Here is an 8,321-nt window from a genome sequence, read left to right on the forward strand (position 1 = left end):
GTTTTTCGAAAGAAATGGAACATAATTTTTCTCGTCTGCAAAAGGAAATATAGCGCTTCATCAGACGTCAAAGAACGGAGGTAAAGTAACTAATAGAACTAAAATACATAGAAAATGATACGTGGATTGACTACCTAAAAAAGCTATATACAGGAGAAGAACAAACGACGCTAGAACCGGAAACATCAGAAATTACAACATATAAAGAACTTAATATAAATGTACAGGAAGTTCGGAAAATACTTGAAAACCTGAGAAACAGAAAAGCAGCAGGTCAAGACGAGATACCAAACGAATACTGAAATATTGTGGAGCAGCAATGACAGAACAATTAACAATATTAATTAATAAAATTATAAAACACAATAAAATGCCGGAAGAATGGAGAAGGAGCGAACTAACTCTACTATATAAAAAAGGAGATAAAAACAGACAAAAAACTACAGAGGTATAAACTTGTTAAATACTACGCTAAAACTTACAACTAAAATTTTACAAGTGCTAATTAATCACAATATAAGTTTAGTAGATGAACAACCGGGTTTTTTAAGTGGTAGATCGTGTACAGATGCAAAATTCGTTATAAAGCAAATTACTGAGATATCACTGAATTATAATAGACTAGCATTTCTGTGTCTGATTGATCTAAAGAAAGCGTTTGACAGAGTAAGACTGAAAGATGTAATCCATCTTCTGTATAATAGAGAAGCTCTCCTAAATATTATAAAAACTATCGAAAACATCGCCAAAACAACAAAATTGAAGTCAGAATAGAGGGACAACTTACAGAACCTATAGAAATAGGCAGCAGAATAAGACAAGGGGATTCGTTGAGATTGAGCCCCATGCTCTTCAATTTGATCATGGATCAAATCATCAAAAGCGTTAACAAACGAAGACGATACAGAATGGGAAACAAAGAAACTAAAATACTCCGTTACGCAGATGACGCAATATTAATAGCCCAAGATGAAGATAGTCTGCAAAGATTGGTCCACAAATTTAACATAAGAGCAAAAGAATTTAATATGACAATCTCATCTCAGAAAACTAAAACAATAGTAGTCAGCAAAGGACCACAGATGTAAAATAGAAATTGATGGCATTATCAGAAACAAGACCCGACACAGCCACGACGCAAAGAATAATGATAATTTGATATTGAAAATGCTATATCTTCCTTAAACTATACCAGCTCAGTAGGTATTGATCAAATCCCCACTAAAATAATTAAATACATTTCTTCATATATATCTCCTGTTCTGTCTCACATCATCAACCTATCTGTCAAGGATGGCAAGTTTCCAAGTGACCTTAAAACGGGAGTAGTTAGTCCAATTTTTAAAAAAGGAGATCCATGTTTGGTTGATAATTACAGGCCAATCACCGTAACAAGTGTACTCTCTAAAATTATCGAAAAGTGTATTTACAGTAAAATGTTAAATTTTCTGAATAAATATGATATCTTAAATAAATGCCAGCATGGGTGTCTTCCTAATAAATCTACAGAGAGTGCTTCTATTTCATTATTTAATTATATCCACGCTGCTTTGGATCGAAAAAGGTATGTGGGTGCATTTTTTTTTGACTTAACTAAGGCTTTTGACTCTATTGACATTGAAATTATACTGCATAAATTAGAAGCCCTTGGTTTTCGGGGTCATTTCTTGAGCTGGTTACGGTCATACTTACAACATCGTAAATTCCTAGTAAAAGTCGATAATAAGAAGTCATCTATTTTTAATCTTGATCGAGGTGTACCGCAAGGCTCCGTATTGGGACCCTTAATATTTATTTTATATGTCAATGATTTGATACATTTTTTAACTGCAGACCATACAGTTCTTTATGCAGATGATTCAACAATTGTAGTTGACGAGTCAACTGAAGTCGAACTCATTTCAAAAAATGAACTTAGTAGCACAGGAATTTACAACCTGGTGTAAAAGGAACTCTGTAATGGTAAATGCAAAGAAAACTATTTCTATGCAGTTCTACTCGCGCTATAAGCCATCCCATGGTTATAAAATCACAGTCAGTTCCGAGGAAATACCCTTTGGTGATACAACACTATTTCTTGGTAGCATTCTAGAAAGTAATATGACATGGGATGAAAATGTCACTAAAGTATGCAAAACAATGAATAAGGGTTACTATGCGATCCTTCAGTTGAAAACTCTATTTAACACCAATCAATTGATAAGTGTGTATTATGCATTGGTTTATTCATATATGGCCTATAATGTTGTGTTGTGGGGAAACTCTAGAAACTCTTCTAGAGTTTTTATAACTCAAAAGAGAATTCTTAGATTGATATTCAATATTGATAATAGACAATCATGTCGTAAATATTTTATTGAACACAGACTGTTGACTTTTTCTGCTTTATATATTTATAAATATTTTATTCACGTCAAAACTAAATTTCAAAATTTTACCCTCAACTCTGACTTTCATAATTACCCGACAAGACACGGGAGGTTAATAAGCGTGTGTAAACACTCCACAACTCTCTTTGAAACTAGCCCTGATTTTGCAGGATCTAAATTTTACAATTGTTTGTCACTTAATATAAGAAATGAAAATATGCTTGATCCAATTATGCCTTTACAACCTAAATGATTATTTTGACTCAATAAAAGACTACAGGGAATGAGGACCGACGGGTTCAGAGACGCTCTATATCGCATATCTGTTTTTTATATTTTATTGATTTTGTTTTATGTAATTGTCCTATATAACTTGTTGATCATGCTTTATGTACTTTATGACTTGTCCTATATCATAATGTGATATAATGGGATTAATAAAGAATATTCTATTCTATTCTATTCTATTCTAATGGACGCGACAGAGATGAGAGTACTGAGAAGAATTACAGGAAATACTCTGAGAAATCGAAAAGAAAATGTAACGTATAGTGTATAAATGAATGGATACAAAATAGAAAAAAAGAATGGAATAACCACATAGGTAATGGAAATAAAATACCTGGCATTATGAATTTATTATGACAATTTCCTCTCAGAAAACTAAAACAATAGTAGTCAGCAAAGAACCAACTAGATGTAAAATAAAAATTGATGGCATCAGTATTGAACAAATAATGAAAATAATATACTTGAACTTTATTTTACTGTCGTTTTGAAATTTTAAACTTTCTAGTGGGTATCTTTATGTCTTTATTACCAATTGTTACATGCGTTTACACAACGTTATAACGTTGTGTATTATAAAAGCATTCTATTTCTTTTTATCGTAGTAAGTCATTACTCAGACAAAATATTTTGGTGTCTCATGGTATTGGTAACTTGATTCTGTAATAAAATTCATGGCAGACGACAAGCGGTTTCATAACCACTAAACATATCTATTTCTTTATTGTTTCCGTATATATTATTACAGTTTTACAGTTATGATATTATGTTCGGTCTAATTGTTTCAAAAACTTTGTCGCTTGTATAAGCTTTAACTTTAATAATAATTTTATAGACCTTAATCATTTAGAAGTAAATGTATATATAATTTTTTTTCTGTCACTTGGTTTAAATATAGTTCTTATTATATATATATGAGCAGAAAATAACACTTTTTCAGTTCGTACGATTTGCGGTAATTTATTTAATGTTAATTCTGGAATTTCACGTTTATACTGTTTCTGTTGTTCCGCTTATTTATCTGAGAGATGTTACTTTTTTTTCTTTTTATTATTTCTCTTTATAAGCAATTTTACTTGTTCATTGGTGGAATAATACCTCTATGGAAGGTTATCACTTCATTTTTTGCGCGATCGTCCGATACTTCTTCTGCCGATTCGTGACTTATCTCTTCCAATTTTGACGTCACGGGTCTCCTCTATTCTGCTTATGTGATTATTCCATTCTTTTTTTCTATTTTGTGTAAATTCATTTATACACTTTACGTTACATTTTCTTCCAATGTCTTCACTTCTCTTTTGATTTCTCAGCGTATTTCCTATAATTGTTCTCAGTACTCTCATCTCTGCCGTTTCCATTATTCTTTGCGTTGTGGCTGTGCCGGGTCTTATTTCTGAAGCATATGTCATTATTTGTCTTACACTGGCTTTATAAATTGATATCATCTCAGTGTTAATGTGTCTGTTTAGCCATATAGTGTTATTAAGGCATCCTGCCAGTCTATTTGCTTTTAGTACTTGATCTCTCATTTCTTTGTCCAGGTCTCCGTAGCTAGACAGTGTAATTCCCAGGTATCTCAGGTAGATATCTCTACTCCCCGATTTCAGCAAGCAGTCACCAAACTATTAAAACTGCTACATTCATGCTTCCTATTATCCAACGATTAGCCAGCCAGTCCATGACTATATGCATTATTATGGTACTGATATTGCTGCTGCCCCTCATAAGTAAATAGAATATGCAAGGGCGATTTTGGCAATTTAATAGGATTTTTGTGAGTTAGAATATAATTTCTCCGAGAAAGTAAAGAATATCTATCCACTATCCAGATTTAATCCATAGATTAAATATTAGAATACTATAGAATAATTCTATTAGCAGCAAAAAAAAATCGATATAGTAGTCAGTAACGAGAAAACCAAATAAATGTTCATTAACAGACAAAAGAGACGATGTAGTAGGGCATACAACTTAACAATAGATCCCTATAATTTTGAAAGATAGGAGCGTTTTAGATATCGCAGATAATGTTTTCACATAAGAGATCAAAGGGAAAATTCAGGTAGCAAACTAATATATGTATAACCCTCATAACAATTTTAAATCCAGAAGTCTAACACGAACTACTAAAATGAGGATATATAAAACAATGTAAGTAAAACTCAGGTATTAATTAGATCAGGATTGCTAGGAAGACCCCCAGAAGTGTTTTACGACCGGGAACTAATGCTAAGGTCAAACAGGTATATAAAGATTGCAACGTCGTACAGGAAACTAAATCTCAACGCCAAAGTTATTGTTTTGCACTCTGTATTGATTGGTGATTCATAAGATTCATATATTTCTTTAAGAATTCTTCTTTCTGCGACGCCCAATCGGCTCTTATTTTGTTTTTTCATTGTCCGTGTTTCACTTACATACGTAGATTCTTATTTTTGGTACTGCGGGATGTATTTTTGGATTTAATTTTTTTGCTTAAAACGTAGCAATTACCAGCTTGTATTCTGTTGTTATTCTCTTTTGTAGTGTTTTTATTAAAACTGCTCTTAAATCCCAAATATTTAGACCGATGAACCATTTCAAAGTTGTACTAGTTTATTGAAATATTCTGTCCTATCCTGTTTCGTAGTGCTCTTCTTATAAAAGCCATATATTTTTTTGTCATCGTTGATTTGGAGGACCCTTCTTTGCGCTTTTTCCTATTAAATGTCTTAATGTTTTTTCTTACTAATAATTATACTTGCTACTATATTTAACTCATCGTCGAAAGTCTGTATAATGTAAGGACCTTGCTTATTAAACTGAGATTTTCTGTATTTACTTTGCGGGTGATGCTCTCCAACACGATGGTAAACACGATTGGAGACACGGCATCTTCCTGTTTGAGGTCACTGTACATTTGAAAGTGAGTTGACAGTTAATTTCCTTAGGTATGCCTAGTTCTGCCATACAATTACATAACTAGTGTAATGTTTTTTTTATTCCTAACATTTTTTATTATGTATATAATTCTGAATATTTGATCAATGGTTCATTCAGTTTTTCTAATTTCATACTAATCTTTCCTAATTTCACATTTGTGGTTGCTGTCTGTCGAAGAAAACACCATTTTCCAGAGCTGATGCTATGATTTATATTTGTTGTTAAAATTACTTTGCTGCTGTATCGAGTACCGTTTACTGGTATATGAATTTGGTTACGAATTTATCTTGCGTGCTGAACTCTATTAAATCTTTTACCGCGAATTGAAAAGAATGTTTTAACCTTTATTTGTAACATTTTTATCGTTAACTTTCAGTGAAATATTTTACGTTTATCTAAATAAGTATTTACTATATTGTATAATGATTGTACATGTTTCCTGTTTGAGATCAATGTACATTTGAAAATAAGTCGATAATTTTCCTTGAAATATTACTTTACTTGTACGTTTCTCCTCGTTAAATTAATTAATTTCTTAGGTAAGCCTAGTTATGCCATAGTATTCCATAGTTTTATTCTTATTATTATATCATGTGTTTGTTCTTGTCAGAAAATTTAACATGTTAATTTCCCCAAAAGAGACAAAATTCATGGTTACAACAGCAAATTTACTAAGATGTTAATTGGAGCTGAAAGGTCAGATAATAGAACAAGTGATGGAGTTTAAATATCTAGCCATCACATTATCTAGCTACGGAAAGCTCGAAACTGAAGTGGAAGATCCAGTGAATAGAGCAAACAGAGCCGCAGGCTGACTAAATGAAACAATATGAAGCAATAAAACTATCGGGAAAGAAACGAAAGGCAGAATTTACAAAACAGTCATCAGACCAATGACATACGCGGCAGAAACAAGACCTAACACAGAGAGGACAAAAAGGATATTAGAAACAGCAGAGATGAAAACACTTAGAAAAATTGATGGTAAGACACTATGGGACAGAGCTAGAAGTACAAATATACGACATAGATGCAAGATGGAGAAGATCAAGAACTGGTTAAGAAATAGAGGAGTAGAATGGAACAATCATATAAGCCGAATGACAACAAATAGAGTAGTAAAGACGGCAAGAGACGGTCAACCCGTAGGAAGACGATCAGTAGGAAGATCACGAAAACGATGGAACGGCAACTTACTGGACGCACATTGAAAAATGACAGTCATGTCTATATAAATAGAAGACGAAGAAGAAGAAGAAGAAGAAGAAGAAGATACACAGGATAAACATTAAAATTGCTGCAAGAAAGATAAAATAAATCAGTCATATTAATGTAGAATAGCAGAGGACAGAGTGTTTGGAGAAAATAATGAATCAGTCATATTAATGTAGAATAGTAGAGGACAGAGTATTTGTCATAGCTTTGGACAAGTGCCCAATTAAAAAAAGAACACAGGTCGTTCAAAAAAGACGGAACTCTAAAAAGAAAATAGAATAGATTTTAAAAAATAAAAGCATAAACATGTGTTTTCCTACTTTTTTAATATTGAAAATACGTAAATAGAACATTGAATTAAAATGTAATCTTTGATAATCTGTGATAAACCCATCACCTGAACAGTGGCACCTATATATGTAGTTGAAATTGTTTACACTTATTTTAACTGTTTATTTTGTTATTATCTAGATATGAGTTGCGACCGATATCACAAACTTATTTATTTTTTACAAAGAGGCTCTTTAATACCTAATATTATTACTATACAAATCTGATTCGAAATATCGTCAAAAAGTAATACACGGCATGTAAAATTTAAATTTTTAATAAAAAGTAAAAGATTAGGCATTACTTATGGGATTCAAAGAACGCGCGTTAAGGAAGATTGAAGTACTTATAAGATCACCGCAATCGGGCATACCCCGGGTAATGATTAATTAATTAATCGGCCAATTCTTCAGTCACCCCTTTAATATGATTTTGTCAAATTGGTCCTTTTTAGAACCAACTATTCTAATAACATATGTCTATAGCTGTTAAGGGTCTGTTAAGAGATCAAGAAACTTTACTTTACTTAAACTTATCAGACATATGAGCTAAACACGAATGTAACTTATCTCTAGTGCAGGAAACACATATAGGGCCTAACCTAGGGTATTTGGTATATAGCTGATCGCTGAAAACCACATCGTAGATATAGACATGCTATTTCTGTCGCAAAAGAAGCAAAGAATAACTTAAAGTAAGAAAGGACAAAACCAGTCAGCCGAGAGAACCTTTTAACGATGTTGAGCTTGGATCCACCATTTACATATTTAATGAAAAATAATACAACTACCGACATTGAGGATCTGAGCACAAAGCTTATTACGAAACCTGAACACCACTCTACAATGACCAAAAACACTCTACAATGGCTTATCCGCATGATGAACAACTGTATTCAAATTATGGAGATAGCCAAAATTTAGAGACAAGCCAAAGTTGTTACCTTGCTTAAAGCTGGCAAAAAAAGACGGGTACGAAAAATATCCGGTATCAGGGGTGGTATTTTTCAATCTAAATGCCGCTTACGGCACCTTAAATTACAGAATATTTCTCCAAAAACTATATGATATCCCCTTAGATAACAAGCTCACTTACATTGTCTGCGTATGCCAACATAAGAGAATATTTTTTTTATCACTCACTGGTAAGAGTAGCAGATGAAGAACGGTCTCGCTTGGGGTAGCATAAAGGCACCTA

Source organism: Diabrotica undecimpunctata, chromosome 1 (assembly GCF_040954645.1).
Source record: "Diabrotica undecimpunctata isolate CICGRU chromosome 1, icDiaUnde3, whole genome shotgun sequence".
NCBI lineage: Eukaryota > Metazoa > Arthropoda > Insecta > Coleoptera > Chrysomelidae > Diabrotica > Diabrotica undecimpunctata.